The sequence below is a fragment of the Cynocephalus volans genome, chromosome 10 (assembly GCF_027409185.1).
Source record: "Cynocephalus volans isolate mCynVol1 chromosome 10, mCynVol1.pri, whole genome shotgun sequence".
Classification (NCBI taxonomy): domain Eukaryota; kingdom Metazoa; phylum Chordata; class Mammalia; order Dermoptera; family Cynocephalidae; genus Cynocephalus; species Cynocephalus volans.
In genome coordinates this window covers 34840425-34864949 of record NC_084469.1, presented here as the reverse complement: position 1 = coordinate 34864949, position 24525 = coordinate 34840425, and the positions used below count along the sequence as shown (strand labels likewise).

The window sequence follows — 24525 nt, the reverse complement described above, 5'->3', positions numbered from 1 at the left end:
TAGCCAAAAGGTGGAAGAAACCCAAGTGTACATGGACAGATGAATGGATAAATAAAATATGGTAAATACGTACAATGGAATATAATTCAGACTTAAGAAGAAAGGAAATTCTGACACATGCTACAATGTGGATGAACCTTGAGGACATTATACTAAGTGAAATAAGCCAGACACGAAAAAACAAATACTGTATGATTCCAGTTATGTGGGGCACCTAGAGGAGCCGGATTCACAGAGACAGAAAGTGGAACGGTAGTTGCCAGGGGCTGGGGGCAGGAGGAATGGAGAGTTGTTTAATGAATAGAGTTTCAGTTTTGCAAGGTGAGAAGAGTTCTGGAGATTCGTTGTACAGCAATGTGCAGGTACTTAACACAGCTGAACTTAAAATGCTTAAGGCAGTAAATTTTACATTATGTGTGTTTTACCACAACTTAAAAAATTAAAAGCCAGTAAAATATGTGTTAACACAAATAATATATTTTTGTGGGGAAAAATACAAGAGCGTTCCCAGAAGGCAGATGAAGGCCTCGGGTGGGGAAGACCTGCAGAGTGTGGTGAGGGAAGAGGCCGTCCTCAGCATTTTGGAGTTTATCCTAAGTGGGGTAAAGCCATTAAACTGGGTTCAAGCCAGGCAAGGATGAGACTTGCGTTTTGGAAAAATCACTGGGAACAGCCTGGAGGGAGTACAGAGGAGGCAGGGAGACTGGTTGGAGGGTCGCACAGCCCTGCAGGTGAGGGATGATGGCAATTGTCTTAGTACATTCAGGTGCTATAACAACAAATACCGTACGCTGGGTGCCTGTTAAACAGACGTTTATTTTTCACAGTTCTGGAGGCTAAGTCCATGATCAAGGTGCCAGCAGATCTGGTGCCCGGGGAAGGCCTGCTTTCTGGTTCAGAGATGGCACTTTCTAGCTGTGTCCTCACAGGGTGGAAGGGGCTAGCTAGCTCTCCGGGGTCTCTTTTATAAGGGCACTAATCCCAAAAGAATGTAAAAGAGAAACCTGTTTCTCTACTCCCGACACTTCGGACACCAAATATGTGGGTTTTCACACCAAGCGATTCTCCAGCAGACATCAATTTTGACACTAACTATCTGGAGTTAGCCAGTTTCACAGGCTGCTCCCAGCCCACACTTCCATCTGACTTGGCTACAAAAACGGGGTTCCCGTGACCCCCTCCTCAGGTTACATAACTTGTTCTTATAGTTCACAGCACTCAGCGAAACACTCTACTTTCATTTGCCAGTTTCCTAAAAAGGATATTATAGGCTGGCCGATTATGGCCGATTAACCCAGTTGGTTAGAGCACAGCCTTGTAACACCAGGGTCATGGGTTCAGAATCCCCTACCGAAAAAAAAAAAAAAAAAAAAAAAAAGGATACTATAAAAGATATAAATGAATTACCAGATGAAGAGTTGCATAGGGTGAGGTCTGGAAGGGTCCAGAGCGCAGGAGCTTCTGTCCCCATGGAGTTAGGGCACGCGTGTGCCACATCCTAGCATGTGGATGCACTCAGCAGCCAGGAAGCTGTCCGTGCACACCCATCCATCAGGGATCTTTATGAAGGTTTCATCACGTAGGCAAGATCAATTGTTATTGTGTGTCTTTACCCATTAAAATGGAAGCCCCCTGCTATGGTTTGAATGTCCTCCCAAAACTCACTGAAGCTTGATCCTCATTGTAACAGTGTTAAGAGGGTGAGCAATCAATTTAAGGTATTTGAAAGGTGGGGACTTGGAGAAGTGATTGGATTGTGAGGAGTCTCTGTCCTCCTGAATGGATTAATCCACTAATGGGTTAATAGGTTATCAGGGAGTAAACTGAGGCTTTATAAGAAGAAAAAGAAAGCATGCGGGGAGAAAAAACACTCTTGCTCAGCCCGTGCCATGTGATACCCTCCATCTCCATGGGTCTCTGTAGAGTCCCCACAAAGAAGAAGGCTCTCACCAGCACCTCTCTCTTGACCTTGAATTTCCCAGCCTCCAAAACTGTAATGAATAAATTTTGTTTCTTCATAAATTACCAAGTTTCAGGTATTTTGTTATAAGCAACAGAAAACTGACTAACACACTCACCAAGGGCAGGGAGCCTTCCACTTTTGTTTACTGATATATCCCAAGTGTCTAGAACTGTACCTGACACATAGGAAACATAAAAGAAACCTTTTTGAATGACTTAATAAACTAAAAGACCTGAGATTTCTGGGCACTGTGGAGGGCCTCGGTGAGGCTGGCACAAATGAGTTTATGGTGGCATTCGTCTTCTGAGGTCGCATACTGACCTGTGTTTATAAGTGACTTCTACAGAGGAGGGTAAGCAAGCCCCTCGAGGGTCAGATTTTTCCCAGCTCTGTCTTTGTGTCCGGGTCAACTGGCACACTTGTGAACCGTGAACACTGTGAGTTTGGGGCTGGGTTGAAGGGGGTGGATCAGAGATGGCAAGGGACATTTGGAACAAAGGCAGGGGTCACCCACGAGTGTCTTGGGAAGCATCTGGCAGGCTGGGTGGTGTGACATGCAGGAGGCTTCCAGACACGATGGGGGAGGAGGGACTGCCAGGGAACTGGCAGGAAATGGCTGGGACTTCTCCAGCAGTTTAGCATCCAAATTATGCATGCCCTTTCCCACTCCGAGAAAGGATTTAAGATATTTAAAAGAATACATGAAAAACAACAGGAGGATACATTCAAAGCAGGGGAAATGGTGGTTTCAGGGCAGGGGGGTCAACTGTAAAGGATACGAGGAAATTGTCTAGGTGATAGAAACGCTCTGTATCTTGATTTGGGTGTTGGGTACGTGGGTGTCAGCATTTGAGCTGTCAAAACTTATCCTTGGTGTTATGTTGAAAACACCAAGGTCAAGGGTTCAAGCCTGTATGGGTCAGCCACCCAAACCAGCAACAATACAACAACAAAAAACTCATTCAACTGTGTACTAAAGGTTTGTGCATTTCAATGTACGTAATTTTACCTCAATAAAGTGATAAGGGAAAATTTTTAAAATGTGAGGCCTTCACAAACTGCATGAAGCAATTAGGGCATCACATCCCATAAATAAGGAGGGAGGTAAACAGCGGTGCAAGTATGCAGAGATTTGTGCTGGAAGTGAGGGGCTGGTCAGGGAAGGCATCACCGAGGAAGGTTTAATTTGACAAATGAAAGATAAGTAAGAATCAGCCATGTGTAAACCCTTACATTTCTGGTCAACCAATCTTTGACAAGAGTGCCAAGACAATTAAATGGGGGAAGAATAGCCTTTTCAACAAATGATGCTTGGACAATTGGATATCCACATGGAAAAGAATGAAGTCGGCCCCTACCTAACACCATATGCAAACATTAACTCAAAATAGATTATAGATCTACATATAAGAGCTAAAACTCTGTCTGAGTGTGAGCTAAGAATATAATGCCCACCCAAACTGAGAGGGTATCTTAAGACCAAACAATAAAGCAGGTAACTCCATATGGTTTACAAGGAGTTGTTTATTATTGTTGTTATTATTGTTTTTGTTGTTGTTATTTGTGGCTGGCTGGTCTGGAGGAGTTTATTATTGTTATTATTATTATTGACAGGTGAGTTACTTATAGGGAACAGATCGAATCAGGTGGAGTATCGATCCGGGTACTATGCAGCTGTTTTCTCTGCAGCGCTGGGGGAGAGGGGTGGAGAAGTTGAAGCTTGTAAGGGACTTAGGGACAAAAGTGGAGCTCTGCCAAAGAGAGAAAGGTTGCAGAAGTGGAAGATTCCCAGGCACCTCCCAGCCTCCTGTTACTTATCTTTGGGGTTGCTGGAACCATTCCCCTTTTCTTACATAAACATAGCATCTGTTCTTTTCCCTTCCTCAGTTGTTAAGCAACTTGTACAAGAGAAAGATTGTAACTTTTGAAGCCAGAGTTCCAAAGGCCACAGGATGGAGTGAGTTCTGACCAGCATTCCTACAAACTATAAAATTCTTAGAAGAAAACATAGGCCCAAATCTTTGAGACCTTGGGTTAGGCAATGGGTTTTTTTAGACATGATACCAAAAGTACAAGAAACTAAAGAAAAACTAGATAAATTGGACTTCAAAATGAAAGACTTTGGGGCTTCAAAGGACACCATGAATAAAATAAGGAGACAACTCACAGAATGAGAGAAAGTATTTGCAAATCATATGTCTGATACGGGACTTGTATCCAGATATAAAGAACTCTTACAGCTCAACAATAAAAAAGACAATCTAATTTAAAAATGGGCAAAGGATTTGAATAGACATTTTTCTAAAGAACATATACAAATGGCCAATAAACACAATTTCTCAAAATGTTAAAAATAAAGTTACCATATGACGCAGCAATTCCACTCCTAGGTATATACCCGAGAAAATGGAAAACATATATCCACACAACAACTTGTACACAGATGTTCAGAGTAGCATTATTCATAAGAGCCTAAAAGTGGAAAAACTGAAACTTCCATTAACTGGTGAATGGATATGAGTGATACAGGAAAAACTAAAGTGTTTTCCTATTCTCTTACTCAACAATCAACACAATACAGAATACTTCACCTCTGGCCACCAAAATGTGTGGGGATTTCTCTCCTCTAGCAACAAATCAATTCTCTGGCAAATTCTGTTTTCTTTCTTTCTTTCTTTCTTTCTTTTTTCATTTTCTGGCAAATTCTGCATATGATTCTCCAATGGACACCAGCTGGATGTCTTCTAATTCAATTCAGTTCTGACACTATCCATCTGGAGATCCCACAGCTTGAGGGATTGTGCCAGTCTTAAGTAGTAGGTTGTCACATATACTTCTGACTAACTAGCTATAAATTGGGGTTCCCACAACCCCCTCTTCAGGTTTGAGCTAGAGCTGCTCACAGAATTCAGGGAAACACTTACCATTACTGGTATATTATAAAGAATATTACAAAGGATACAGATGAATAGCCAGATGGACGAGATGCACAGGGCAAGGTATGTGGGAAGGGACACAGAGCTTCCTTGCCCTCTCTGGGCACGCCACCTTCCAGGAACCACCACATGTTCAGTTATCTGGAAGCTGCTCTCTGAACCCAGTCTTTCTGGGTTTTTATGGAAGCTTCATTACATAGCGATGATTGATTAAATCATTGGCTATTGATCAGCTTAACCTTCAGCCGCTGGGGAGGGGGTGAGGCTGAAGGCCCCAACCCTCTAATCACACCTTGGTCTTTTCTGTGACCAGCCCCCATTCTGAAGCGGTCTAGAAACAGCCAGCCACCAGTCATCTTATTAGCATGCAAAAGAAACTCTTATCACTCCTGAGATTGTGATTCCCAGGGTTTTAGGAGCTCTATTTCAGGAAATAGGACAAAGACCAAATACATACTTGAGAATATTACAGAAAAAATAAATTGTGGTACAGGAATTCAATGGAATATTTGACCATAGAAATAAACCAAGTACTGACACATGCTACAACATGAATGAACCTTGAAAACATTGTGCTAGGTGAAGAAAGCCAGTCACCAGAGGACACATATTATATGACTCCATTTATATAAAATGTCCAGAATAGGCAAATCTACAGACAGAGAGTAGAGGTTGCCTAGGGTTAGGGGGAGGAGAGAATGGAGAGTGATTTCTGAAGGAGTTTCTGTTTGGAGTGTGAAAATGTTCTGAAATTAGATATGGTGATGGTTGCACAACTTTGTGAATGTAAGGTCACCGAGGAAGGACGGAAGCCAGGTGAAGGGAGAAAAGAAGATTCTATTAGCAAGGCAGTCGGGTGTCTTCTTCTATAGGGCTCAGAATGACATCTGGCCTAGCCGAGGAAGACGGTCACAATGTTCCATTTCGGGTACAGCTTGCTCATGGGAACAGAGACTTGGGGAGACAGAAACCTTGGGCTAAGGGAGGGAAACGGTTACAATGTTACACTCCGGGTACAGCCTGCTCAGCCTGCTGGTGGGAACAGAGACTTCAGGAGACAGAAACTTAGAGGAACGAAACTTAGAGAAATGAAACGCAAGGGTGGGGGCTTTCCAAAAGTCAGGTTCTCAGTTCCAGGGGCCCAAGAGTGAATATCCTAAAAACCAGTGAATTTTATACTCTGTGAGGATGAATCTTATGGTACATGAATTATATCTCAATAAAGCTGTTACTAAAAAGGAGACAGAGTTTCAGTCTCTTTTATTTATTTATCTATTTTATTTTTTTAATTTTTTTGAGATGACCGGTAAGGGGATCTTCACTCTTGGGTGTTGTCAGCACCACGCTCACCTAGTGAGCTAACCGGCCATCCCTATATAGGGATCCGAACCCGTGGCCTTGGTGTTATCAGCACCGCACTCTCCCGAGTGAGCCACGGGCGGCCCCTTTTTTATGTTTTTGTAAAAGATGACCGGAAGGGTTGGCCCATGGCTTACTTGGGAGACTGCGGTGCTGATAACACCAAGTCAAGGATTAAGATCCCCTTACCAGTCATCTTAAAAAAAAAAAAAAAAGGTGACCGGAAAGAGGATCTTTTTTTTTATTTTAAAAAGCTGACCTGTAAGGGGATCTTAACCCTTGACTTGGTGTTGTCAGCACCACGCTCTCCAACCAGCCCGTGAATTTCAGTTTTTGACCTAGCATGAAAAGAGCTTGGGAGTTGCCACTCTGTCCTAACAAGTGAAAAACTATACAAACTGAAAATCGTTGGGAGGTGGTTGCACAGAGGAGTCGAGGACCAATGCTGGTATCACAGGGTTTTTTCGGTTTTTTTTTTTTGTCTTTTTTTGTTTGTTTGTTTGTTTGTTTTTGTGTGTGACCGGCCGCACCGCGCTCAGCCAGTGAGCCCACGGGCCATCCTTATATAGGAGCGCCACGAGGTCAGCCCACCGTATAACAGTTCTTTATTAGTTTTGGTGTTACAGTGCTTTGCTGCTTGCAAGCAAGGAGACCAGGAGCATCAGGGTATGATGGAAAGGGGCAGCCTTATATAGCCCAAAACTTCCCACCCAAGTTCTCATTTAGGTCCTCTTATGCAAATGAGGGATGCAAGTCCAGTAATTTGGATTGGTTGGCTATGAGACATAGCTCATTGGTCAGTTCTGGAGCCAAATTTGCATTCAGCCCTTAGGGCAGTGCAAAACCGCTGTTCCCTTTGGTTAGCACAGGGCTGCAGGAACCAAGCTAGGTTACAGAAGCCATAGTTCGCTATTAAGACAGCCAAGCATAAAATTTCTAAAACAGTTTCTCCAGCGGAAGGGGGCAGGTTTAACAATCAGAAAATGCTCAGTGTTCCCTGCTTCAAAATCAACAACTCTTTTTAGATTCTTCAGAGAATTAAAGTCACAGGGTAAACTGCTGCTCATAAAATGGGTGAGAAAAACAGGCACATACAGAGAATTACAACTTACCGAGATCAGGTTTCAGCCACTCCTCTGAGTTTCAGGCCACTCTCCTGGATCCTCAAACTACTGCCCTAGGACTCAGGCCCCTCCTCTGGATCCTGAGGTGCTGTGGCTTGTAGCGCCTATTTTCAATACAGGCATGTGGAAATTGAGACCATAGGAGGCAGACTTGTATAATCTTGGTGGCCGAGCAAGCTCAGTAAAAAGGAATTTATCCTTTTTCTTTTTTCTTTTTTTGTCTTTTTCGTGACTGGCACTCAGCCAGTGAGTGCACTGGCCATTCCTATATAGGATCCGAACCCGCGGCGGGAGCGTTGCTGCGCTCCCAAGTGCGCCACAGGCTCCGCCCCCTTTTTTTTTTTTTTTTTTTAAAGATGAACGGTAAGGGGCTCTTAACCCTTGACTTGGTATTGTCAGCACCATGCTCACCCAGTGAGCCACAGGCCATCCCTATACGGGATCCGAACCCGTGGCCTTGGTGTTATCAGCACCACACTCTCCCAAGTGAGCCACAGGCCGGCCTGGAGTTTATCCTTTGAATGGCCTCCATTGGAGGGGCCAGAAAGCACCTAGAATATTCTAAGTATATTTGGTGCATGTGCTATACAATTTGGCCAATGAGCATGTTCTAAAAGAAACCAACTGAGCATGCACAAACCTGTTATGTAACCTGTTACATAACTGGGACCCACCTTCTTAGTTGAATATTCATTAGATAACATGGATATGTATATATAGCCAAGCTATAAAAGTTGACTTCAGGAACAAGGTGAGATTGTTACTTATTCTCTCTTGAGTCTGCCTGCACTTTGCCTGTGAGATGTGTGTATCTTACTTTTTGTGTTAAACTTGCCTTTAGCAGGCTGCTGTTAACTCTGGAACCAGTCTGCACTTTGTAAAGTGTGTATTTCTTACTTTTGTATTAAACTTGCTGCACCTCCCACTCTGGCTCTTGAGCAAGGCTGCACTTTCTCTGTGAAGTCTGTATGTCTTTTTTTTTTTTTAAAGATGACCGGTAAGGGGATCTTAACCCTTGACTTGGTGTTGTCAGCACCACACTCTCTCAAGTGAGCAAACCAGCCATCCCTATACAGGGATCCGAACCTACGGCCTTGGTGTTATCAGCACCACACTCCATGGGCTGGCCCAAGTCTGTATTTCTTATTCCTTACATTAAACATGTTTTTATTTCCTACTGTGACTCTACTCTTGAATTCTTTCCTGTGGCAGAGTCAAGAATGTGGTAGAGGACGGGTTTGACTTCACCTGTTGGACCTCCCCAGACCCTCTCCTCCGGTATCATTACCAGTGCAAAACCTCTGCAAGAACCAGCACCAGGGTAGATAAACCTAAACTGTAGTTGATGAACTGATGGAGGCTCAGTGTGGATGAGTCTGCGAGCTAAAAATTCCAGGGGGCCTAGTCTTTGAGAGGAGAGCCCTTACTTTGTGAACTTTACCTCCAAGAGTCCTATCAAATTCTTATAGTGGAAATCAGAGAAAAATTCCCTTCTGCTTCTAGCAGGGGGAGGGGAAAAGTAGTCATTTTGAAATCACCCAGAATACTCTATTCTTCTTATCAAGGCCTGCCCTCAAGAAGAACTATTTTACCAGAGCCTAACCTACTGGAGTTTTATCAGAGCCTGACCAGCCTGCAGGAAGGGAAATACCCAACTCCAGCCGTCTCTAGCCATCCTGTTCCCCTTAAGGGTCAAGCGTGGAGGCAGCAATTGAGAAGCACTGTGAAGTTCACAGCCCCAGGGCACAGGCCCACTAAAAAACCAGAGACCTAATCACAGGGCTACAGAATGCTTCCCTGCCCCCACATTACCACTACACCACAAGTTCCTCTTACTCAGTACATCATGTCCGGCTTTCAACAAAAATGTGCAAGGCACACTAAAAGTAAAAGACCACAGTATGAAGAGACAGAACAAGCATCAGAATCAGACTCAGGGCTGGCCAGTTAGCTCAGGTAATTAGAGCACAGCCTCATAACACCAAGGTCATGAGTTCAGATCCCTGTACTGGCCAGCTGCCAGAAACAAACAAGCAAGGGCCGGCCCGTGGCTCACTTGGAGAGCGTGGCCACGCTGACAACACCAAGCCAAGGGTTAAGATCCCCTTACCGGTCATCTTTAAAAAAAAAAAAAAAATGCTCTAGGCTGGCTGTTTAGCTCAATTGATAAGAGTGCAGCCTTCTAACACCAAGGTTACAGGTTTGGATCCCCATACCCACCAGCCACACACACACAAAATGCTGTAACAGAAATGAAGAATGCCTTTGATGGGCTTAGTAGTAGACAGGACATGGTTGAGAAAGAAAGTGAATGAATTTGAAGAAATATCCATAGAAACTTCCAAAATGGAAAAGCAGAGAGAGAGAGACAGAGATTTAGTAAGATGAAGAGATGGGAGAGAGTATGCAGGCAAGGAAATGATACTTCTACCCTAGAAACTCCAGCATGACTCTCTGAAAGATAAGAACATTCTGGAGGCCTAGAGGTAAGTATTGGGAACCATGTGCCCTTGAAGAACTGTCGAGCTCTTTTACCTGCCTGTAATCCTGCTCATGATGCCAGTTGTCGGGCTAGGACTGGGTCTGGAGCTCACAGACCCCTCAAGCCCGTTCCAGACTGGGTCACAAACACTTCACACGCCAGGCTTGGTCACCAGACCCCTCACATGCAGGTCTATGAGCTAGGTAACTGGCAAACAGGTACTTGGAAGCCATAGGTTGGAGAGCATGGCCACGTGGGGCAGATGCCTGAGGCAGTCCATGCCAGCCAGGGTCGCCGCACGGCACATACACACTAACTCTACCCACACATAACTTGCTTACAAAGAATGTGCCACACCACCCCCAACCTGGCCTAAGGTGAGGGGGCCTGATTAAATTATTCTATTTTCCCAAAAGACTCCAATGTGGCTGGGACATGGTGAGTGGGAAGGTGACAGTGTTGGATGAGACTGGAGAGGTGAGCAGGGGCCACATGGTGCTTGCAGACTAATGCCAACAGGAGGGGTGGTGTGGGGGTATTGACAGGGTCAGATTATTTTTATTTTGTTTTGAGCAGCTGGCCGGTACAGGGATCCAAACCCTTGACGTTAGTATTATCAGCACCACGCTCTCCCAAGTGAGCCACTGGCCAGTCCACCTAGATCTTTTTTCAAAGAGCATGCCACTCAAACTCTGGGGGAGCTGTGCAGAAGCAATCGTTCTAGTTTTATCACATTTGATCTGGAGCACTTCTTTCTGGCCATAATTTGTTTTGTGAAGACCACTCCTAAATGAAAATCAAGCAGCTGTGTGATGTGCACGAAAAGAACAGGGAAGAGTGAGTGGATGGTTAGAGATTAAAAAGGCAAGAGAGACTAAAGAAACTTAAACCAAAGGCCACGCATGAACCTTGATTGGAACCTGATTTGAAAAAAACATCTATAAAAGTCAGTTTGGGGGACTATTGGAAATTTGAATATGAGGTATATATTAGACTGTGGATTAGATGATATTAGGAAATTATTTTCATCAGTTTCATAACGATGTTGTGGTATGTAAGAGAATGTCCTCATCCTCCAGAGAGTCATGTTGGTACATTTAGGGTGGAAGTAACATCATGTGTGCAAAAGGAGTTCAGCGAAAACAAACAAATGCCCAGAGACAGAAGAAGTAAAGATTACAAAATGTTAACAACTGTTACATCTAGATCAGCATTGTCCAGTGGAAAGGGAATGTAAGCCACAAATATAATTATTTTTTTCTAGAAGCTGGCTGGCATGGGAATCCAAGCCCTGGACCTTGGAGTTATAAATATAATTTTTTAGTAGCCACATTTTAAAAAGTCAAAACAAACAGGTCAAATTAATTTTAATGATATATTTTGTTTAACCCAATCTATCCTAAATTTTATCATTTCGACATTTAATCATTCTAAAAAATTATTAATGAGATACAGTAGTCCCCCTTTATCCAGGGGGGATTCTTTCCAAGACACCCAGTGGATGTCTGAAACCACAGTTGGTACCAAACCCTGTATATACTATATTTTTTCCTACACATACATACGTATGGTAAAGTTTAATTCATAAATGAAACACAGTAAGAGATTAACAATAACTAATAATAAAATAGAACAATTAAGTAAGATAAGAGTTACTTGAACACAAGCACTGTGTGAAACTGTGACAGCTGAGACAGCCACCAAATGACTAATGGGTGGGGATCGTCTACAGCATGGATATGCCAGACAATAGGATGATTCACATCCAGGGCAGGACACAGGGGGACAGTGCAAGACTTCATCACACTACTAGGATGGTGTGCAATTTAAAAATTATGAATTGTTTATTTCTGGAATTTTTAACTTACTATTTGGGACCACGTTGACTTCAGGTAACTGAAACCAGGGTAAATGAAACTGCAGATAAGGCGAGACTACTGTATTTTACCTGTCTTTTTTTAAACAATTTAAACTCCAGTATGTACATTATAATTTGCAGCACATCTCAATCTGGACTAGCCGTGTTTCAGGTGATCAATAGCCACATGAGGCTAGTAGCTGCTGTATTGGACAGTGCATGTTTAGATGGTGGATATATGAGTATTAATTTTATTATGCATTTTATTTTTCTGTACATTTGAAAATTTTCATCATAAACTACTGTATGATTCCCTTTATTTAAAGTTCAAAAACAGGCAACACTAATCTGTGGTGATGAGGTCAGAATAGTGGGTACCTTTGGGGGAAATTGACTGAGAGAAGCAGTAAGGAGACTGGCAGGTTTCCCAACTGCAGGGAGCTACCACATTGTCCCTGGAATGCTGGTGCAGGAAAGCATCACATTTCCAACGTTTCCTGCTGCCGTCTACAGCCAGGAGTTACAGATGGCCTAGCCTCAATTATGCGTTTCAAAACTGTTGGAAGTAGACATATTTGATAGAACTTAAGTTTTAGCCAGAACCCTAGCTGCAAATAGGTCTGGAAAATCTAGTTTCATAACCACTCTCTTTTTAGTCCTTGCAGGTGATGGCTAGGAGTCAGTATTGCTCATGATAGTGGATGCTGAGTCTTTTGATCCTAGTTGAACCATAGTTTGAGTAATAGCTTTTGTTTCAGGAGGCGATTCTTCTAGTTGCTTCAGCTTTATAAGCATTTGATGGTTCTTGGTTACAACCTCTACTTTCTCCTTGAAAGTTATAAACTGTGGCCGCCTTGGAAAGCTGAAAGCTTCTCTTTTTCTGCTTCTGACAAGGATTGACAATATAGTGTTGAAATTTTGAGACAAAATGGGCAAATCAAATTCTTAGTGTTTTTACAACATGTCCTCAACTGGAAAGGCTGAAGGTAAATCTGGTAAACATCAGGCATTTCCCCAGGTTTATGAATGACTTGTGTTGTAACAGAGCCTGATCTGTTTCAAATGACAATTTAGAATTTATACACATTGGAGGGTCCATGGGTGTTGTGTGAACTTTCAGAGTGACACTGCAGGGTGACCTGGCAAGGGCCGTGTTGGCCAGGCATAGCTCTCCTTGTGTCATCCCTCTGCTTCTCACATTGCAAAAGGTTTTTCCTGTGGTTCACAAATTGAATATTTTTGAGAACTTTCAAGTTTGTATGACCCTTGTGTTCTGGTTGTATGTTATGCAGTCCAAAGTGAGGGTCACTGGCTGGCCGGTTAGCTCAGTCGGTTAGAGCATGGTGTTATAACACCAAGGTCAAGAGTTCGGATCCCGTAACTGGCCAGCCACCAAAAAACCCCCCCAAAACAAAGTGAGGATCACTAAATAACCCAATTGGATTTCCTTTCTTGGACCTCCAGGTTTGTATTTGTTTCAGTCCAGATCTAAAAAAGAATGTTTCTCACGCTTCACCACTAAGGATGTGCATTTTGGGTAGATCTTTTTATCAGGTTAAGGGAGTATCCTTTATTCTAGTTGATAAGAGTTTTGTGGTTTTTAAAAAATCATGAAAGTTTCTAGCCATTGTAACTAAATAGAATCAAACAGTCAATCAATCAGCCATGAAAGGATATTGACTCTCTCACTCAGCCCATTCTTGCCATGTGATACCCTGGTGGCCATGGGTATCACGGGACCCTGCAGAGAGTTCCCACCCAGAAGGCCCTCACCAGATGTGTTCTCTGGACCTTGGGCTTCCCAGCCTCCAAAACTGGGAGGTACAGAGAGGTTAAGGAGATTGCCTAAGGTCACTCAGCTAGTTAAGTGACAGAAGTTAACTTCCAACACAAGCAATCTGGCTCCAGAGGACAGGTGAACACAAGCAATTGACGACCATTCATAACATCATGTCAGAGGGAAGACGCGACCCCCAGAGATGGGTGTATGGGACACCTCTGACCCTCTGTAAAAGGTTGCTTTACTCAGGCAGAAAAAGGACTGTGATGGTTCCTTTACATCCTGGCATCCAGAAGAAGAAAGGAAAAACCCCTCTCACAGGACCCCAAGCAGGAGTCCTGAGATTCACCTTGACTGGGCCCTGGGCTGAAGGGAAACAGGATACCTACAGTGGGTACTGAGGGAAGCTTCCATTCTGACATCTGGTCTACCAGTCTCTGGCAGTGGCATATACAGTGGCAGAAAAAGTCAAGCATCAGAATTTTCTTTATGGGGCCCAAGGTTAAGTCTGGAGGAAAAGAATGATCTATAATTGTCTGAGGAAGGTTCAGAAAATCAGAGTTAACATAGATACATGAAGATGTTCCTTCATCTCCATGCATTTGTCTGGGCAGCTCACCTTTGTTGGTCCCCATGTGTTGTTTTTTGTTTGTTTGTTTCGTTGGTTTTTTTGTTTGTTTTTTTGTTTTTGCAGCTGGCTGGGTCTGGGATCCCCATGTGTTTTCATAATAGAAACAGCACAGAATGAGCAGTAGATTAATATTTTCTTCTACTTTAACTAAAGGATCATCTAGGGCTATATAGGTTAAGGACAACTGTAAAGCCTGTCAAGATAAATTACAATGAATAAACATAGAAAGAATAATGAAACTAGAAAACCACCTTCTGGAAAACACCACAGTAATAATTGGTTTAGGGAAGACTCATCAATGAAAGCCAAAATTAGTCCATCAAATTATGATGGAAAACAAGATTTTTACATAGTCACAAAGTAGGTCTCTACAATACTTATTAAAGAAAAAATAGTAACTTTACAGTGGAGAAATCAGACAGACACCACCTTCACCAGGTGATAAAAGTTGACATCACCCGTAATAAGACAGATCTCCATCACGTGCCTCCTGATAATAGATGGTCTGCAAAGGACCCAACATCACTATCTCGGCATGAAACATCCACGAGGATATATGAGACGACCCAAATCAAGGCCCATTCTACAAAATCATCGGCCAGAATTTTTAAAAAATGTCAAGGTTGTACAATGAAAGACGAAGAAAGATTCAGGGACTGCTGTAGATCTGAGGAGACATGACAGTGAATGCAAACCTCCCTCCCCCCACTGCCTGCCACAATGGACGGCGGGACAACTGGCGAAATCTGAAGTAGGTCTGTGGATTTGATAAGAATATTGTATCAAATTTAATTTCCTGATTTTGATCATTGTGGTGAGGTAAATGTTAGCTTTTGGGGAATCTGAGGTGAAGGGTATATGAAGAATTCTTTGTGCTAACTTTTCATTGTTTTCCTGCACATCTGAAAAAAAACTAAGACAGGCAACTATATAAAAATGTCTTCAAATCATTTTTGTGAAAGTGATACTCAGAGGAAATAAACAGAAACCTGACTAAACGTAACATGGCAGAGCATCTCAAAAGGCTACTCTTAAGAGGAATTAAGACGGAGAAGATAATCTGGCTTGCATTTAACTTTGCCAAACGTAGAATCTTAGAATCTCAGTATGGAAGGAATCTTAAAGAGAATATTGATAAGATTAAAACCAGCCACAACCTTAACATCCAACAATAGGGGAATTATTTAATATGATTCATCCACTCCATGGATTTACCATTAGAAGTTATACTTTAATAACCTTTGGACAACCATTAATGGTTATAGTTCTGAGGAAAAAAAAGCATATTGGAATTCATCAAATGTCCTTTCTGCATTTATTGATACCATTTCATTGCTATAATATATCATAATTCACATATGCATAGGTCAATATCCAGGCTCTTTATTCTATTCCACTGGTCAGTATGTGCAACTCTCTGAATGTTCTAAGCCATCTTAAGTTCACTAGTTCAAAAATAAATCTTCGTGTTTGATAGGGCAAATTCTGCCTTTTCCTACTCCTCAATTTACAGATGTCTTGATTATTTTTGGCCCTTTACTCTTCTCTGAAAATTTCAGAATTAGCATGTCAAGGTCAAAAAACATCCAGAGTGTAGAGACAGAAAGGAAGTTGGTGGTTGCAAGGTTGGGGAAAAGAACGGGAATGGGTTCAGGGGTTTTCTTTTGGGGATGATAAAAATGTTTTGGAACTAGATACAGGTGGTGGTTGCACAGCATTGTGAATGCACTAAATGCCGCTGAATTGTATGCTTTAAAATGGTTAATTTTAGGACCGGCCCGTGGCTCACTCGGGAGAGTGTGGTGCCGACAACACCAAGGCCACTGGTTCAGATCCCATATAGGGATGGCCGGTTAGCTCACTTGGGAGAGCGTGGTGCTGACAACACCAAGTCAAGGGTTAAGATCCCCTTATCGGACATCTTTTTAAAAATAAATAAATAAAATAAAATAAAATAAAATAAAATGGTTAATTTTACATTTTGTGAATTTCACCTCAATTAAAAAGAAATAACATGTAGGTTCCTGATCCACAGAAACTGTGATATAATAAATATTAAGCCATAGGTTAGGGGATAATTTGTTACACAGCAATATATAATACAATATACTCTGGTTACATTATAGAACTTCAAAGATACAGAAAAAAATTCCTCAAGTATCCAGGCAGAAAAATTAAAGATAAAAATATCAGGGTAGCCTCAAATTTCTCCAAAGCAGTGTTCAATGCCAGAAGAAAAATCAAACAATGTCTATAAATTTCTGAGGAAAAGAAAGTGTTACAAGAATATAGTAAATATCCAGCCAAGATGTCTTTCCATTTTGAAGGCTACAGGAAGATATTCTCAAACATAAAAGCAATTATGAGCCCTTTCTCAAAAAGTACTAGAGAGATGAATAAAACAGGTGACAATGGAGAGGCAGTGGAGAAACTAGAGACAAACCATCTAAACACATAAATGAGACTACGCAATGGCAGGGAGTATATGTGCAGACCAGAAATTAAATATTATAAACCCTGACAAAATAAAATGGATAAAAGCCACAACCAGGTGGAATAGCCATGTAGCAGACTAGATATCCTAAATAACTCTCTTGATTGAAAAGACTAAAATCGTCGATAAAATATTTTGTTTAAAAAATGGTTTTTTTGAAAACACTGCTGAACTAGCCCAAATGGAAGTATTCTCCTGAAGCCAGGAAGTCTCAGAGATAGCTGAGTGCCAAAGTCAGCTTTTTTCCCCAAGGGTTTCTGTGAAACACAGGAGACCTTGAGTTTTGCCCCAAATTGTTGCCTGGGATACAGAGGAAGGAGATAAAGCACTGGGCTCTACCAAATTAGTGGGAGATCTCTTCATATGGCTCGGACCTCCTAAAACCACAGTGTAAAGTATATAAGAAAACAAAACCCAAAATCCATTTCAGGGAACGAGGCAGCAAGAAAACTTGCCTTAAAAAAAAAAAAAATCCATTAAGGCATTCTTTTTGTACATTATGTATTACATGCCTAGAAAAAGAATCCCGAATTTTCCCTTCTGTGTGTTTTTGCCTCGCTTCTTTGTGGTCTACAGTGTTAGCTGAGGTTGTCAGCACAATAAAATCAAACCGATGGGATGGGAGCAGATTATTCTGCCATTTTTCTAGACCTTTGAGTGGTGCATCAAATCTGGGGCTGATCACTCCACACTTGTTTAACCTCCTGTGAGATTCACAATTTTCCCAGCTCTGTTGATCATCAATGATTTCAAATTTGCCAATATAACCATGCTTCATCATCACAGTTAGAAATTGAATGATGAGGGAACACGGCGCCAGGGCTGCTGTGGATGCAGCCAGGATCCCGGAGGCCGGGGCCGCGCTGAAGGCGGCCAGCTGCCCTATCCAGGATTCGAGGTTTCAGGCCGGCATTAAAGAAGACTCCTGGGAGCGCCCGAGCGGCGCCGCCGCGACTGAACAGCCCGAGGCGGCAGCACCGAGAACACGGAAGGCAACAAACCAGAGACAGAGCGAGCGCCCGACCTGGCACAGCACTGTGAGTGATCCCTGGCACAGCTCTGTTCGGGGGGTGGATGCCCACGCGGCTCCCCGCCTGCACCACCAGGCCACTCACTGCCCCGGTGCTGCCTCCATTTTCCCAGGTGCGGGCAGCTCCGCCCTGCTCGGCCATCACTGAGCCCATTTGCTTGGCCTGGCGCGGAGCTTTCTGAACCCTGCGGGCTGACCTCCTCTCCCACTCCCTCCACGGTTCTCTGGCAGGGCTGGGGGTGTGGGGCGTCCCGACCAGTTTTGGGAGGGCTAGGAAGTACGGGCGGGCCGACTGTCACTCCACCACACCCTGGACTCCGGCCCCGGTAAACTTCCTGTTACTGGGAGGCAGATACCATCTCTGCGACCACCAGTTTAGAAAAAAAAAAAGCCTAACGAATTTCTGGTTGGGAATAGTGTGGTAGGAGAGTTCCCAGGTCCGCTTGAACCTGCCGGAGAGCAGGCTCCAGGCGGGCACTAGACTCGGTTTATACCGGGGGGATACAAAGGTGAACAAGACCCGAGAAAGATCTACACAGTGCTACAAAGGCATCCAGAGAGACCGGTCGTCTGTGCCTAGCAGAAACCTGGTAGACTTCCTGGGCGAGGCGGTGCTGAGCAGGGTCTTGAAGGCCCAGCTGATAGACGAGGGGTGCAGAAGACACGCCCCAACCCAGCACAGTGTGCACAGAGCGGGGAGACGTGCGGCCAGGGAGGCGGAGACTCGACAGAAACCACACACCCGGTGGGGTCGCCACTGCACGATCTAACAGCCTGGGCCAGAGCACACGGAACGGGGAGAAGTCCTGTACAGAAAGTGAAAGCTCAACAGAGATCACACACCCTGTGGTACGTGATCCACCAGCCCAGCAGAGTACAAGCTGACCAGAAAGGTGGATCCCCGGAGAAGCCCAAGACCCGAGGCAACCACACACACAAGACACTAGAGGCCAACTGAGCAGTCACGGCAGGAGCCATACCAAATTGGCAACCACAGCAACATCCTAGTTAGTCATTAGTCTTAAACCGGTGGACTGTGAAACCCCCTGCCACAATGAATAAACACCAAAAAAAAGACACCAGAAATACAAAAAATCAAGAAAGTACACCACCAAAAGTTAATAAATCTCATACTCTAGATCCTATAGAACAAGAAGCCCTTGAAATAACTGACAAGGAATTTCGAGTGATAATTCTAAGGAAACTGAATGAGATACAAGAAAACTCAGCTAGACATCATGATGAAATGAGGAAAAGTATACAGGATCTGAAAGAGGAAATATACAAGGAAATCAATGTCCTGAAAAAAAATGTAGCAGAACTTGCTGAACTGAAGAAGTTATTCAGCGAAATAAAAAACACAACGGAGAGTTTAACCAGCAGGCTTGTCGAAGTTGAAGAGAGAACCTCTGAACTTGAAGATGGGCTGTTTGAAATAACACAAGCAGACAAAAAGAAAGAAAAAAGAATCAAGGACATGGAAGAGAATCTGAGAGAGATATCAGACAACCTCAAGCGCTCAAATATCCGAGTCATGGGTATTCCAGAAGGGGAGGAAAATGGAGATTCCATTGAAAACATATTCAACAAAATAGTGGCAGAAAACTTCCCAGGTATAGGAAAAATCACAGATCTTCAGATCCAGGAAGCTCAACGATCTCCAAACGTATTCAACCCAAAAAGGCCTTCTCCAAGACATGTCATAGTCAAATTGGCAAAACTCAGAGACAAAGAGAGAATCTTAAAAGCTGCAAGAGAGAAGCGTCAAATCACCTATAAGGGAGCCCCAATCAGGTTAACATCAGACTTTTCATCACAAACCCTAAAAGCTAGAAAGGAATGGGATGATATTTTCAAAATACTAAAAGACAAAGATTGCCAGCCAAGAATACTCTACCCTGCAAGGCTATCCTTCCGAAATGAGGGGCAAATAGTATATTTCTCAGACAAACAAAAACTGCGGGAGTTCACTACCACAAGACCACCCTTACAAGAAATCCTCAAGGGAGTACTGGGTTTGGTTCCTGAAAAATAACTACCACTGCCATAAAAACCTAAGAAAAATCTAAACCCGCTAGTATAATAAAAATGGCATTCATGAAGAGAAAACAAGCTAACAAAAACACTATCTACAACCTAAGGAACCAACAAACAAAGAAACCAAACAGTAAATCAGAAAGCAAGGAACAAAAGACACCTAAGACAACCAAACAACCAATAAAATGCTAAGAATAAATCAACACCTTTCAATAACAACTCTTAATGTTAAAGGCTTAAATTCCCCAATTAAAAGACACAGACTGGCTGACTGGATCAAAAAGCAGGACCCAACTATATGCTGCCTACAAGAGACCCACCTCACCCATAAAGATTCACACAGACTAAGAGTGAAAGGATGGAAAAAGATTTACCATGCAAACAGAAAAGAAAAACGAGCTGGAGTGGCTATTCTTATATCTGACAAAATAGACTTTAAACTAAAAACCATAAAAAGAGACAATGAGGGACACTACTTAATGATAAAAGGTCTGATCCATCAAGAAGACATAACAATCATAAATATGTATGCACCCAATGTTGGAGCAGCCAGATTTATAAAACAAACTCTATTAGACCTAAAGAAGGAAATAGACACTAATACCATAATAGCAGGGGACCTGAACACTCCACTGTCAATATTAGACAGATCATCTAGGCAAAGAATCAGTAGAGAAACACAAGATCTAAACAAGACTCTAGACCAATTGGAATTGGCAGATATCTACAGAACATTCCACCCAACAACCTCAGAATATTCATTCTTCTCATCAGCACATGGATCATTCTCCAGGATAGATCACATATTAGGTCACAAATCAAGTCTCAATAAATTCAAAAAAATTGGAATTATCCCATGTATCTTCTCAGACCACAATGGATTAAAACTAGAAATTAATAACAAACGAAACTCTGGAAACTATACAAACACATGGAAATTAAACAGCATTCTACTTAACGACATATGGGTCCAAGAAGAAATCAAGCAGGAAATCAAAAAGTTTATTGAAAGTAATGAAAACAATGATACATCATACCAAAACCTGTGGGATACTGCAAAAGCAGTATTGAGGGGAAAATTTATTGCATTAAATGCTCACTTCAGAAGAATGGAAAGATGGCAAGTGAACAACCTAACACTTCACCTTAAAGAACTAGAAAAACAAGAACAATCCAATCCTAAAGTTAGCAGACGGAAAGAAATCATTAAGATCAGAGCAGAACTGAATGAAATTGAAAACCAAAAAACAATTCAAAAGATCAACGAATCAAAAAGTTGGTTTTTTGAAAAGATAAATAAAATTGACAAACCATTAGCATGGCTAACAAAAAAAAGAAGAGAGAAGACTCAAATAACAAAAATTAGAAATGAAAAAGGCGATATTACAACTGATTCATCTGAAATACAAGGAATCATTCGAGACTACTATAAACAACTATACGCCAACAAATTTGAAAATCTGGAGGAAATGGATAAATTTCTGGACACACACAAGCTCCCAAAACTGAACCGTGAAGACGTAGAAAATTTGAACAGACCAATAACAATAAAGGAGATTGAAGCTGTTATCAGAAGGCTCCCAACAAAGAAAAGCCCAGGACCAGATGGATTCACAGCAGAATTTTACCAAACATTCAAAGAGGAATTGACACCGATTCTTTACAAACTATTCCAAAAGATTGAAACGGACGCAAATCTCCCAAACTCATTCTACGAAGCAAACATCATCCTGATACCAAAACCAGGTAAAGATATAACCAAAAAAGAAAACTACAGGCCGATATCCTTGATGAATATAGATGCAAAAATCCTCACTAAAATACTAGCAAACAGAATACAGCAACACATACGAAAAATTATTCATCACGATCAAGTGGGATTCATCCCAGGGATGCAAGGTTGGTTCAACATACGCAAATCAATAAATGTGATACACCATATTAATAAACTCAAACACAAGGACCATATGATCATCTCTATAGATGCTGAAAAAGCATTTGATAAAGTTCAGCACTCATTCATGACAAAGACCCTCTATAAGTTAGGTATAGAGGGAAAGTATCTCAACATAATTAAAGCCATATATGACAAACCCACTGCCAATATCATCCTGAATGGGGAAAAGCTGAAAGCTTTTCCTTTAAGAACAGGCACTAGACAAGGATGCCCACTCTCACCACTCCTATTCAACATAGTGTTGGAAGTACTAGCCAGAGCAATCAGAGAAGAGAAGGAAATAAAGGGCATCCAGATTGGAAAAGATGAAGTCAAACTGTCCCTGTTTGCAGATGACATGATCCTATATATCGAACAGCCTAAAACCTCTACAAAAAAACTGTTGGAATTGATAAATGATTTCAGCACAGTAGCAGGATACAAAATCAACACACAAAAATCAGTAGCATTTCTTTTCTCCAATAGTGAACATGCAGAAGCAGAAATCAAGAAAGCCTGCCCATTTACAATAGCCACCAAAAAAATAAAATACTTAGGAATTGAGTTAACCAAGGAGGTGAAAAATCTCTATAATGAGAACTACAAACCACTGCTGAGAGAAATTAGAGAGGATACAAGAAGATGGAAAGATATTCCATGCTCTTGGATTGGAAGAATCAACATAGTGAAAATGTCCATACTACCCAAAGTGATATACAAATTCAATGCAATCCCCATCAAAATTCCAAAGACATTTTTCTCAGAAATGGAAAAAACTATTCAGACATTTATATGGAACAATAAAAGACCACGAATAGCCAAAGCAATGCTCAGCAAAAAAAATAAAGCTGGAGGCATAACACTACCTGACTTTAAGCTATACTACAAAGCTATAATAACCAAAACAGTATGGTACTGGCATAAAAACAGACACACTGACCAATGGAATAGAATAGAGAATCCAGAAATCAACCCTCACACTTACTGCCATCTGATCTTTGACAAAGGCACCAAGCCTATTCACTGGGGAAGGGACTGCCTCTTCAGCAAGTGGTGCTGGGATAACTGGATATCGATATGCAGGAGAATGAAACTAGATCCATACCTCTCACCGTATACTAAAATCAACTCAAAATGGATTAAGGATTTAAATATACACCCTGAGACAATAAAACTTCTTAAAGAAAACATAGGGGAAACACTTCAGGAAATAGGACTGGGCACAGACTTCATGAATACGACCCCAAAAGCACGGGCAACCAAAGGAAAAATAAACAAATGGGATTATATCAAACTAAAAAGCTTCTGCACAGCAAAAGAAACAATTAAAAGAGTTAAAAGACAACCAACAGAGTGGGAGAAAATATTTGCAAAATATACATCTGACAAAGGATTAATATCCAGAATATATAAGGAACTCAAAGAACTTTACAAGAAGAAAACAAGCAACCCAATTAAAAAATGGGCAAAAGAGCTAAGTAGGCATTTCTCTAAGGAAGATATCCAAATGGCCAACAGACATATGAAAAAATGCTCAACATCACTCAGCATCCGGGAAATGCAAATCAAAACCACATTGAGATACCATCTAACCCCAGTTAGGATGGCTAAAATCCAAAAGACTATGAACGATAAATGCTGGCGAGGCTGCGGAGAAAAAGGAACTCTCATACATTGTTGGTGGGACTGCAAAATGGTGCAGCCTCTATGGAAAATGGTATGGAGGTTCCTTAAACAATTGCAAATAGATCTACCATACGACCCAGCCATCCCACTGTTGGGAATATATCCAGAGGAATGGAAATCATCAAGTCGAAGGTATACCTGTTCCCCAATGTTCATCGCAGCACTCTTTACAATAGCCAAGAGTTGGAACCAGCCCAAATGCCCATCATCAGATGAGTGGATACGGAAAATGTGGTACATCTACACAATGGAATACTACTCAGCTATAAAAACGAATGAAATACTGCCATTTGCAACAACATGGATGGACCTCGAGAGAATTATATTAAGTGAAACAAGTCAGGCACAGAAAGAGAAATACCACATGTTCTCACTTATTGGTGGGAGCTAAAAATTAATATATAAACTCACACACACACATACACACATACACACACAAACCGGGGGGGGGGGGAAGAAGATATAACAACCACAATTATTTGAAGTTGATACAACAAACAAACAGAAAGGACATGGTTGGGGGGGAGGGGGGGAGGGAGAAGGGAGGGAGGTTTTGGTGATGGGGAGCATTAATCAGCTACAATGTATATCGACAAAATAAAATTTAAAAAAAAAAAAAAGAAATTGAATGATGACTTTGGAGTATCACCTAATAAGAACCTGGTGTTTGTCCCTCTTTTTGGCATTGTTGATGCCCTTGAGAGCATCTCCAGGACATTCATGTGCAGCATTATGGTGGCACAGAAAGGTAAAGAGTGAAAACGTGCCTGTCTTGAACTTGGATGGAAGAAAAAGATCTCTCCTAAGAACCTGAAACCACAAGCCAATCCTGTGCTGGAACATATACTGCCTGTGTAGCCCAAGAAAACCTTAACAACAGAATTCAAAGGGTTTCAGGGATGCTACAGGTGTCAGGCAGAAGCAAATACAAATTCTCTCTAGAGGTATACCTCTTCAATCAAGGACTCAAAGTTGTCCCTCGGATAAATTCCAAAGAAAAGGAAAGCAGCTCACAATCAAAAGCTATAAGCAAACAAGCAAACAAGGCACTATGAAAGAGTCAGAAGAAACAACAGACTACAGAATTACACACCAAAGACTTTACACTATGGGGGAAATAAACTTCAATAAAATAATTTAGCCAAGTCACTAAACCAGTAAAAAAGCAAATAACAAAAATAAGCCTTGAAGAGAGGAGAGGGAAATCAG

General features: G+C 41.9%; 1 pseudogene; it reads right to left on the bottom strand.

Annotated features, from left to right (window-relative positions):
- Positions 1-5791: 5791 nt before the first annotated feature.
- Positions 5792-24047, bottom strand: LOC134387338 (small ribosomal subunit protein uS8-like; annotated as a pseudogene).
- Between the last annotated feature and the right edge of the window lie 478 nt (positions 24048-24525).